A 12500-nucleotide genomic window follows, 5' to 3' on the forward strand; every position below is an offset into this window, starting at 1 on the left:
CCAGGACCAGGACCAGTGTCAGGACCAGTGTCAGGGCCAGTGTCAGGACCAGTGTCAGGGCCAGGTCCAGGACCAGTGTCAGGACCAGTGTCAGGACCAGTGTCAGGGCCAGGTCCAGGACCAGTGTCAGGACCAGTGTCAGGACCAGTGTCAGGGCCAGGTCCAGGACCAGTGTCAGGACCAGTGTCAGGACCAGTGTCAGGGCCAGGTCCAGGACCAGTGTCAGGACCAGTGTCAGGGCCAGGTCCAGGACCAGTGTCAGGACCAGTGTCAGGACCAGGGCCAGTGTCAGGACCAGGGCCAGGTCCAGGACCAGTGTCAGGACCAGTGTCAGGACCGGTGTCAGGACCAGGGCCAGGTCCAGTGTCAGGACCAGTGTCAGGTCCAGGACCAGTGTCAGGACCAGTGTCAGGACCGGTGTCAGGACCAGGTCCAGGAGACCAGGAGACCAGGAGACCGGGACCGGGACTGGGACCGGGTTTGGTCCGCACACAAAGAGCCCTCTGTCCTCTGCATTTGACCCATTTCTCCCTGCGTGTTACACCAAAAACACGTTGGTCAGAGTCACTTGTATTTTATAATAACTCTTATCTTCAGATAAGTGTAATTCCTCATTTGTCCAGGAGGGTTCACTGTAGAGAAGGACTCTCATCAGAGTCCTTCTCAATCTGTGGTCCCGCCCACTGGGTGGAGCCTCCTGGTGGTCCTGTTCATCTATTTGTTTGCAAAAGTTTTACTGCGTTTTACTTTACTTTCTGTCGTTTCCCCTGAAACTAATCTTCTTTGTTCCCCTAACATCCCTGTAATGGACCAAATACATCCTGTTGTTAGCTGCTGCAGCTCCTCATCACTGATGAGTACCTGATCACCATCTGACTGACCAGAGCTGATGTATTACATATATATAACATGTATATTACATATATAACATATATATTACACATTTAACATGTGTATTACTATATATAACATGTATACTACAAATATATAACATGTGTATTACATATATAACATCTATACTACATATAACATGTGTATTACTGTAGCGGGGCTCTCTCTCAAAACAATGGCGAAGTCAGATTTCAAGTGCTCAGGTGGATTTATTGAGCCAAAACCGAAGTGCAAAAATATATACAGTGAGCAAAAAGGTCCAAAAATCCAAAAACATATATTTACAGAGTTCCAACTATGAGTTCAACTTTAACTCGTTCTCTCTCTTCACTCTCTCTATCTGACTCTCTCTCTCACACTGTTTCCTTCTCTGTTGTTGGAGACAGACTCCTCCCACAGCCAAGAGCGGCTCGCCTTTATTCCTCACTTGCCCCTCCCACTGAGCAAAATAACTAGATAATTCAAATCCAAAATAAACTGACAATAAACTGTTGTGGCCTCTTCCTACAACATAATACATCATTAATTATATACTCATGTTCAAAATAAAGCAATATAAACACATAAAATACCCGGTGTCACATGGTCAGCACCACAGTGTGAACAGCTCCATTTAAACTTCCAGGAAGTCCTGGCTCGTTTCGACCCAACGCGACGCATCGGCGGAGTGAAGGAGGAGTGAGGGAGGAGTGAGGGAGGAGTGAAGGAGGAATGAGGGAGGAGTGAGGGAGGAGTGAGGGAGGAGTGAGGGAGGAGTGAAGGAGGAGTGAGGGAGGAGTGAGGGAGGAGTGAAGGAGGAGTGAGGGAGGAGTGAGGGAGGAGTGAAGGAGGAATGAGGGAGGAGTGAGGGAGGAGTGAGGGAGGAGTGAGGGAGGAGTGAAGGAGGAATGAGGGAGGAGTGAGGGAGGAGTGAGGGAGGAATGAGGGAGGAGTGAAGGAGGAGTGAAGGAGGAGTGAGGGAGGAGTGAGGGAGGAGTGAAGGAGGAGTGAAGGAGGAGTGAAGGAGGAGTGAAGGAGGAGTGAAGGAGGAGAAAAGGAGGAGTGAAGGAGGAGTGAAGGAGGAGTGAAGGAGGAGTGAAGGAGGAGTGAGGGAGGAGTGAGGGAGGAGTGAGGGAGGAGTGAAGGAGGAGTGAGGGAGGAGTGAGGGAGGAGTGAGGGAGGAGTGAGGGAGGAGTGAAGGAGGAGTGAGGGAGGAGTGAGGGAGGAGTGAAGGAGGAGTGAAGGAGGAGTGAGGGAGGAGTGAGGGAGGAGTGAAGGAGGAGTGAGGGAGGAGAAAAGGAGGAGTGAAGGAGGAGTGAGGGAGGAGTGAGGGAGGAGTGAAGGAGGAGTGAGGGAGGAGAAAAGGAGGAGTGAAGGAGGAGTGAAGGAGGAGTGAGGGAGGAGTGAAGGAGGAGTGAGGGAGGAGTGAGGGAGGAGTGAAGGAGGAGTGAAGGAGGAGTGAGGGAGGAGTGAGGGAGGAGTGAGGGAGGAGTGAAGGAGGAGTGAGGGAGGAGTGAGGGAGGAGTGAAGGAGGAGTGGAGGGAGGAGTGAGGGAGGAGTGAGTGAGGAGTGAGGGAGGAGTGAGGGAGGAGTGAAGGAGGAGTGAGGGAGGAGTGAAGGAGGAGTGAGGGAGGAGTGAAGGAGGAGTGAGGGAGGAGTGAAGGAGGAGTGAGGGAGGAGTGAAGGAGGAGTGAGGGAGGAGTGAGGGAGGAGTGAGGGAGGAGTGAGGGAGGAGTGAGGGAGGAGTGAAGGAGGAGTGAAGGAGGAGTGAGGGAGGAGTGAGGGAGGAGTGAGGGAGGAGTGAAGGAGGAGTGAAGGAGGAGTGAGGGAGGAGTGAGGGAGGAGTGAAGGAGGAGTGAAGGAGGAGTGAAGGAGGAGTGAGGGAGGAGTGAGGGAGGAGTGAGGGAGGAGTGAGGGAGGAGTGAGGGAGGAGTGAGGGAGGAGTGAAGGAGGAGTGAGGGAGGAGTGAGGGAGGAGTGAGGGAGGAGTGAGGGAGGAGTGAGGGAGGAGTGAGGGAGGAGTGAGGGAGGAGTGAGGGAGGAGTGAGGGAGGAGTGAGGGAGGAGTGAAGGAGGAGTGGAGGGAGGAGTGAGGGAGGAGTGAGGGAGGAGTGAGGGAGGAGTGAGGGAGGAGTGAAGGAGGAGTGAGGGAGGAGTGAAGGAGGAGTGAGGGAGGAGTGAAGGAGGAGTGAGGGAGGAGTGAAGGAGGAGTGAGGGAGGAGTGAGGGAGGAGTGAGGGAGGAGTGAGGGAGGAGTGAGGGAGGAGTGAGGGAGGAGTGAGGGAGGAGTGAGGGAGGAGTGAGGGAGGAGTGAAGGAGGAGTGAAGGAGGAGTGAGGGAGGAGTGAGGGAGGAGTGAAGGAGGAGTGAAGGAGGAGTGAAGGAGGAGTGAAGGAGGAGTGAGGGAGGAGTGAGGGAGGAGTGAGGGAGGAGTGAAGGAGGAGTGAAGGAGGAGTGAAGGAGGAGTGAGGGAGGAGTGAGGGAGGAGTGAGGGAGGAGTGAGGGAGGAGTGAGGGAGGAGTGCGGGGAAAGATGCGTGTGTAGCGTCTGATGCGAATGAATGAAACAGAGGGAAACGCGGGGAGCGGGGAATGTATGAGTGTGTGTTGGAAAGTGCGCGCGGGCATGAAGGGCCGCGCGGCTGCTCAGCAAATAAGCGCCGACACCAGTTAAAGTCGGACTGGCTCCGTCACATTATCCCTCCCTTCCGGAAGGTTGACACTGTGGGGCAACCTGGACAAATAATCCGCAACAATGTTCATCTTGCCAGCACGGTGTCGGATGGCGAACCTGAAGGGCTGTAATGCGAGATACCATCTGGTCAGGCGACTATTATGATCCTTCATAGTGTTGATCCAAGTCAGGGCACTATGATCAGTCTCTAGATCAAATTCTCGTCCGAGCAGGTAGTAGCGCAAGCTCTCCAACGCCCATTTGATTGCAAGGCCCTCTTTCTCTACAGCAGAGTAGCGGGTCTCGCGTGGCAGGAGTTTGCGACTCAAATACAATATTGGACGCTCCTCTCCAGGTTCCCCCTGAGTCAGGACTGCTCCGAGGCCAACCATGGAGGCATCCACTTGTACCAAGAAGCGCTTGGTGAAGTCTGGACTCTTCAGCACCGGTGATGAACACAGGTGAGCTTTGAGGGTGTTGAAGGCATTCTCACAGTCCTCGGTCCAGACGACTGGGTTTCGCTGGCCTTTGGCGGTGAGTGCACTAAGCGGAGTGGCAATCGTTGCGAACTGTGGCACAAACCGTCGGTACCATCCAGCCAACCCCAGAAAGGAACGCACCTCTTTCTTTGTTCGTGGCCTCGGAAATTTCAGGATAGCCTCGACCTTGTCAACCTGAGGCCTCACCTCCCCTCGACCCATCTGATAGCCGAGGTAGCGTGTCTCCTGCCGAGCCCACTCACACTTTGCCGGATTCAGCGTAAGACCGGCTCGCTGGATCTGCTTCAGGACTTGGGAGAGATGTCGGACATGGTCCTCCCAGGTCTCGCTGAAGATGACGACATCGTCGAGATAAGCCCCGCTGAATAGCTCACACCCCTGGAGAACTCAATCCATCAGACGTTGAAACGTAGCAGGTGCTCCATGCAGCCCGGATGGCATCACAGTAAACTGAAACAGTCCAGTTGGTGTTTGAAATGCTGTGTAGGGCCGTGAGGACTTCTCGAGGGGCACTTGCCAGTATCCTTTGCAAAGGTCCAATGTGGTTATGTACTTGGCGGATCCAATCTTCTCCAGCAAGTCATCAATCCTTGGCATTGGGTATGCATCAAACTCGGAAACAGAGTTCAGCTTTCGAAAGTCAATACATATCCTGAGTGATCCGTCTTTCTTGAAAACAATCACTACAGGACTGCTCCATTCGGATTTGGAAGGTTCGATGACTCCCAGTCTCAGCATTTCTTGAATCTCATCTTGGAGCTTCCCAACAAGCTGCTGTGGTACACGATATGGTCGCTGTCGGATCGGCCGACCCTCCTTCAGGTGGATGACATGTTCCACCACTGTAGTTCTTCCAGGACTGGCACGGAACAGCGAAGACACTTCTTTGAAGGTCCGGAGTAGCTGTGTGGCTTGCTCAGGAGGAAGATGAACCAGCACAGGGGTAGCAGTGTTGGTCAGTCCCTCCAGTCCCATGTCCGGCTCTTCCCCGTCCTCGTCATCGTCTACTTTCCTGACCAACAGGACTTTTGTTGGAGCTTGGACTGGACGCTCTCTCCACTCCTTCAGTAGGTTGACATGGTGCGTCTTCCTGGATTTCTTTTTCTCTGGATGCAGGACCTCTTAGGTGACTGGTCCCATCTTCCGGGTGACAGTGTACGGGCCCTGCCATTTTGCTAAAAGTTTATGGGTGGAGGATGGCAGAAGAAGCAGCACCTTCTGACCAGGCTGGAACTCACGACTGCGGGCTTGGCGGTCGTACCAGGTCTTCTGGGCTTTTTGAGCACCTTGCAAGTTCTTCTCTGCCTCCTCCAAGTACTTTGACAGTCTCTCTCGCATTTCAAGTACAAACGTGACAATGCTCCGGTCACTTTGTCGTGCTGGTGGGCCCTCCCATTGTTTGCGTAGAAGGTCCAAAGGCCCCTGAACATCCCAGCCATATAACAGTTCAAATGGAGAAAATCCAGTTGACGCCTGTGGGACCTCTCGATAGGCAAACAAAACAAAGGGTAGCCAACAGTCCCAGCCTTTGCCGGTATCATCCACGAACTTCTGGAGCATCCGCTTCAGTGTCTGGTTAAACCTCTCAACCAGTCCATCCGTCTGTGGGTGGTACGGGGTGGTTTTGATGGAGGAAATGCCCAGTTGCTGCTGGAAAAGGTGCATTAACCGAGATGTGAAGTTGGTGCCTTGGTCCGTGAGAATTTCATCAGGTAATCCAACTCTGGAGAACAGTTGAACAAGCGCTCGAAGGACAGCAGGCGCAGTGATGGTTCTCAGCGGAAAAGCCTCTGGAAATCTGGTGGCATAATCCGAGATGACCAGGATGTACTGATGTCCACTGCTGCTCTTCACCAGGGGCCCCACAATGTCCATCGCAATCCTTCGGAAGGGAGTGGAGATAACTGGAAGTGGCTGCAAAAAGGCACGGTCAGACTTGCGCACTGGACATGTTTTCTGACAGGTCGGACATGTAGCGCAATATTTGTGAATGTCAGCATACATGGACGGCCAATAAAATCTAGAACTGACGCGCAAGAATGTTTTGTGGCGACCGAGGTGACCTGACCATGGCACTGTGTGTGCTAAATGCATGACAAGGGTCCTACAGCTAAAGGGAACAACAAGACGTTTACATTCATCACTAACGATATACAACACCCCATTGTCAATAATAAACTTCTCTTGACCCAGACAACCTTTGGTTTCTTTTCCCACCTTAGCAAAAAGACTTTTCAAAGTAATATCATTGCTTTGCAACAAAGAAACATTTTCAGGTACATCCCACACAAAAGAATCACAATTTTCAGGATTTAAAGACCACATTTGTTTTCAAAGCGTCGCTGACGCCGGGATTTCCTTGGCCCTTTGGTGCCTCCCTCACACAGAGTACTGTCCAAGTCTGGCAGAGGTTGGACACCGGCTTTCACTTGTGCCCGCGTAAGAACAGAACACGACACATTTCCACAGTCATTATTCCCCCCAGAGTCAACATTCCCAGACAACAGGTCCATCAGAAAAGGTAGGTCCCAACCGAGAATAGCATCCACGGGTAGGTTTTCTACTACTCCCACAGCCACCAGATAGGGCTGGTCTGCAACTGTTATGGTAACCTCCACAGTAGGATAAAGGTGGCTATCTCCGTGCACACACAAAATGTCCACTGTCTTGCCATAGTTTATGCTGCTAACTGGCACTGAGCTACGTTTGATAAGGGATGTGAAACTACCAGTGTACAGTAAAGCAGAAACCTCTTGGCCATTAATTAGCACATTTTTACAGCATTTAATAGTACTGTCTGTCTCATGAGTGCCCTCTGTCTCTGGTCTTGGAGGATAGCACGCTCCGCTAACTTTAGCTTTACGGACTGGGCAAACTGAGGCTTTGTGCCCAGGTTGTTGGCAGGAAAAACAAATAAACTCCTTACCAGGTCCTCGTTGGTTTGGGGCAGAATTCATGGTACCTGACACGTCTTGGTTGGTCTCACGTCTGGCAGGCCTTGGTAGAAAAGGTTGAGCTGGTGCGCGCTGGGATGCTGTGGTTAACCGAGCAGAAGATACTCCTTTCCGAGCGCTGAGATACTGCACGGCCAACTTAGCAGCGGTAAATCCATCGGCTGGCTCATGTTCCTTCACCCAGGTCCTCACTTCAAAGGGAAACACCCGCAGAAGCTGCTCCATGATGATCGCTTCACCAATTTCCTCCTTGGAGCGTTCATCCGGTCTTATCCAGCGGCGATAGAGTCCTCGGAGGCGATGATAGGTCTCCGTAAGGCTTTCATCATGCGGCAGAGTGCTGGAGCGAAACTGCTGTCGGTAAGTTTCGGGTGAAATGTTAAATTTTGCAAGCAGAGCTGCTTTCAGGTCCATGTAACAGTGGGCTCTGTCTTCATCCATAGCAGAGTAGGCCTCTAGTCCCTTTCCAGTCAATAAGGGTACAAGACGACACGCCCACTCGTCCTCTGGCCACCTCCAGGTTCTAGCTATCCGCTCAAAACGTAGCAGATAATTTTCCATGTCCTCACCACTCTGAAACTGTGGTATTTTCGGCTCATTGTAATGTCTCCACTCTGGTCTCGGCCTGTCCTCAGCTTCCGGTACATGGCGCTGCGGCTCAGCATCATCATCGATCTCCATGCGGCTTCCATGGAACACCGATCTCTGGCCACCAGGGGTTGGCGACTCATGATGTGCAGGCAGGTTTGGCGCTGGACGAGGTCTTCGAAGAGTCGGCTGCGAAGGGGATGCAGGTTGAGCCCCGCGCTCCACAACCGTAGGAAAAGAGGCTCTCAGTCCCCGGAGTTCTGCCAGCAAACCCTCTTCGCAGCGTTGCTGTCCCGCTAGAAAATCTCTCATCAGCGTCACCATGTCCTGACCTGGTTCAGATGATGGCTCGGGCTTCTGCTCCCACTCTTCATCCTCATCTGTCTCCCATGCTGGGTCTGGAGCTCCTGCCCCCTCTGGCTGTCGATCACGGCCTTGTGATCGCAAACCTGTGCGCTTTGGTTGGCGAGAAACTTTCTTCCGACTTGCCATATCCCACTCCTGACACCAAATGTAGCGGGGCTCTCCCTCAAAAATATGGCGAAGTCAGAGTTCAAGTGCTCAGGTGGATTTATTGTGCCAAAACCGAAGTGCAAAAATAGTGTAACAGTGCAAAATATATACAGTGAGCAAAAAGGTCCAAAAATCCAAAAACATATATTTACAGAGTTCCAACTATGAGTTCAACTTTAACTCGTTCTCTCTCTTCACTCTCTCTATCTGACTCTCTCTCTCACGCTGTTACCTTCTCTGTTGTTGGAGATAGACTCCTCCCACAGCCAAGAGCGGCTCGCCTTTATTCCTCACTTGCCCCTCCCACTGAGCAAAATAACTAGATAATTCAAATCCAAAATAAACTGACAATAAACTGTTGTGGCCTCTTCCTACAACATAATACATCATTAATTATATACTCATGTTCAAAATAAAGCAATATAAACACATAAAATACCCGCTGTCACATGGTCAGCACCACAGTGTGAACAGCTCCATTTAAACTTCCAGGAAGTCCTGGCTCGTTTCGACCCAACGCGACGCATCGGCGGAGTGAAGGAGGAGTGAGGGAGGAGTGAAGGAGGAGTGAAGGAGGAGTGAGGGAGGAGTGAGGGAGGAGTGAAGGAGGAGTGAAGGAGGAGTGAGGGAGGAGTGAGGGAGGAGTGAGGGAGGAGTGAAGGAGGAGTGAAGGAGGAGTGAAGGAGGAGTGAGGGAGGAGTGAAGGAGGAGTGAAGGAGGAGTGAAGGAGGAGTGAGGGAGGAGTGAAGGAGGAGTGAGGGAGGAGTGAAGGAGGAGTGAGGGAGGAGTGAAGGAGGAGTGAAGGAGGAGTGAAGGAGGAGTGAGGGAGGAGTGAAGGAGGAGTGAGGGAGGAGTGAGGGAGGAGTGAGGGAGGAGTGAAGGAGGAGTGAGGGAGGAGTGAAGGAGGAGTGAAGGAGGAGTGAAGGAGGAGTGAAGGAGGAGTGAGGGAGGAGTGAAGGAGGAGTGAAGGAGGAGTGAAGGAGGAGTGAGGGAGGAGTGAGGGAGGAGTGAGGGAGGAGTGAAGGAGGAGTGAGGGAGGAGTGAAGGAGGAGTGAAGGAGGAGTGAAGGAGGAGTGAAGGAGGAGTGAGGGAGGAGTGAGGGAGGAGTGAGGGAGGAGTGAGGGAGGAGTGAGGGAGGAGTGAAGGAGGAGTGAGGGAGGAGTGAAGGAGGAGTGAAGGAGGAGTGAGGGAGGAGTGAGGGAGGAGTGAAGGAGGAGTGAAGGAGGAGTGAGGGAGGGGTGAGGGAGGAGTGAGGGAGGAGTGAAGGAGGAGTGAAGGAGGAGTGAGGGAGGAGTGAAGGAGGAGTGAGGGAGGAGTGAGGGAGGAGTGAGGGAGGAGTGAAGGAGGAGTGAAGGAGGAGTGAAGGAGGAGTGAGGGAGGAGTGAAGGAGGAGTGAGGGAGGAGTGAGGGAGGAGTGAGGGAGGGAGGAGTGAAGGAGGAGTGAAGGAGGAGTGAGGGAGGAGTGAGGGAGGAGTGAAGGAGGAGTGAGGGAGGAGTGAAGGAGGAGTGAAGGAGGAGTGAAGGAGGAGTGAGGGAGGAGTGAGGGAGGAGTGAGGGAGGAGTGAAGGAGGAGTGAAGGAGGAGTGAGGGAGGAGTGAAGGAGGAGTGAAGGAGGAGTGAGGGAGAATGAAACAGAGGGAAACGCGGGGAGCGGGGAATGTATGAGTGTGTGATGAAGGGCCGCGCGGCTGCTCAGCAAATAAGCGCCGACACCAGTTAAAGACGGACTGGCTCCGTCACGATTACATATATATAACATGTATATTACTATATATAACATGTATACTACATATATATAACATTTATATTACACATATATATATATAACGTATGTATATATATATATATAACGTGTATATATATATATATATATATATATATATATATATATATACATACGTTTTATATATATATATATATATATATATATAACATGTCGGTGTAATCCCGATATGTATATTACTATATATAACATGTATATTACATATATATAACATTTATATTACATATATATAACATGTATATTATATATATATATATATAACATGTATATTACATATATATAACATGTATATTACATATATATAACATGTATATTACATATATATAACATGTATATTACTATATATAACATGTATACTACATATATATAACATTTATATTACACATATATATATATAACGTATGTATATATATATATAACGTGTGTATATATATATATATATATATATATATATATATATACATACGTTATATATATATATATATATATATATATATATATATATAACATGTCGGTGTAATCCCGATATGTATATTACTATATATAACATGTATATTACATATATATAACATTTATATTACATATATATAACATGTATATTATATATATATATATATAACATGTATATTACATATATATAACATGTATATTACATATATATAACATGTATATTACATATATATAACATGTATATTACATATATATAACATGTATATTACATATATATAACATGTATATTATATATATAACATGTATATTATATATATAACATGTATATTATATATATAACATGTATATTATATATATAACATGTATATTATATATATAACATGTATATTATATATATATACATATATCGGTGTAATCCCTCATTCGTCCAGGCGTGTTCCATAGTAGAAAAAGCTTCAGTTGTTTCATCTGGACTCAGTTTGAAAAAATAGACGTTTCGACTCTCATCCAAGAGTCATTGTCAATAAAAGAATTTAGATCAAGAACTCCGATATTAATACTGTTCTGTGGTAAGACCCGCCCATTGGGAGGAGCCTTCCTGAAGTAGAAAGAGTTGTTTGTTTCAACAGAAACTCCCCCCTTGTATCTACCGAGCCTATTCAGAATCTTAATGGGCTGTTAGAATCCTCTTTGTCTTTGTGAGACCCTGGCTCAACCACCCTGAGGACCTGATTAGCATCTAAATCCCTGGTCCTCTACCTTTCCACGGGTTCAGTAACCCATTATAAATAACAGGAAGATGAAACCTTAGCCCTCCATTCCTGTTTAAAGAAGGTCTTTCTTTTTTAACAAAACTAGCTTCCTTGACTCCTCTTTCAAACCATCTTTTCTCCTGCTTAAAACCTTCACCTCACCGTCTTCAAACGAGTGATTAGAGGCTTCAAGATGGAGATGCACGGCACTCTGTGTTCCTGAACTTGTATTTCTTCTGTGCTGATAAAGCCTCTTGTGTAGAGGCTGTTTAGTCTCACCTATGTAACGTTCTTTACAACTTTCTTCACTGCATTGGATCGAGTAAACTACATTGCTCTGTTTTTGAGTCGGCAATTTGTCCTTAGGATGAACCAGTTTTTGTCTTAAAGTGTTTCCTGGTTTAAAATAAACAGGGACTTCATGTTGTCTAAAAATTCTCTGCAGTTTTTCCGACAGGCCAGACACATAAGGGATAGAAACACCCTTCCTTCTCTGTTTAGTTTCCCTTTTGTCCTGCTTCTTGGTTCTCTTCACTCTGTTGAGAGCCCAAAATAGGTGAGACTAAACAGCCTCTACACAAGAGGCTTTATCAGCACAGAAGAAATACTAGTTCAGGACCTCAGAGCGCCGTGCATCTCCATCTTGAAGCCTCTAATCACTCGTTTGAAGACGGTGAGGTGAAGGTTTTAAGCAGGAGAAAAGATGGTTTAAAAGAGGAGTCAAGGAAGCTATTTTTGTTAAAAAAGAAAGACCTTCTTTAAACAGAAATGGAGGGCTAAGGTTTCATCTTCCTGTTATTTATAATGGGTTACTGAACCCGTGGAAAGGTAGAGGACCAGGACATTCAGATGTTAATCAGGTACTCAGGGTGGTTGAGCCAGGGTCTCACAAAGACAAAGAGGATTCTAACAGCCCATTAAGATTCTGAATAGGCTCGGTAGATACAAGGGGGGAGTTTCTGTTGAAACAAACAACTCTTTCTACTTCAGGAAGGCTCCTCCCAATGGGCGGGTCTTACCACAGAACAGTATTAATATCGGAGTTCTCGATCTAAATTCTTTTATTGACAATGACTCTTGGATGAGAGTCGAAACGTCTATTTTTTCAAACTGAGTCCAGATGAAACAACTGAAGCTTTTTCTACTATATATATAACATGTATATTACATATATATATATACATATATATATATATATATATATATATATAACATGTATATTATATATATAACATGTATATTATATATATAACATGTATATTACATATATATAACATGTATATTATATATATAACATGTATATTACATATATATAACATGTATATTACATATATATATTTATATAACGTATGTATGTATATATATATATATATATATATAACATGTCGGTGTAATCCCGATATGTATATTACTATATATAA

This window comes from Eucyclogobius newberryi, unplaced genomic scaffold (assembly GCF_026437365.1).
Source record: "Eucyclogobius newberryi isolate DKJ021-1_F unplaced genomic scaffold, fEucNew1.0.hap1 SCAF_23, whole genome shotgun sequence".
Classification (NCBI taxonomy): Eukaryota; Metazoa; Chordata; class Actinopteri; order Gobiiformes; family Gobiidae; genus Eucyclogobius; species Eucyclogobius newberryi.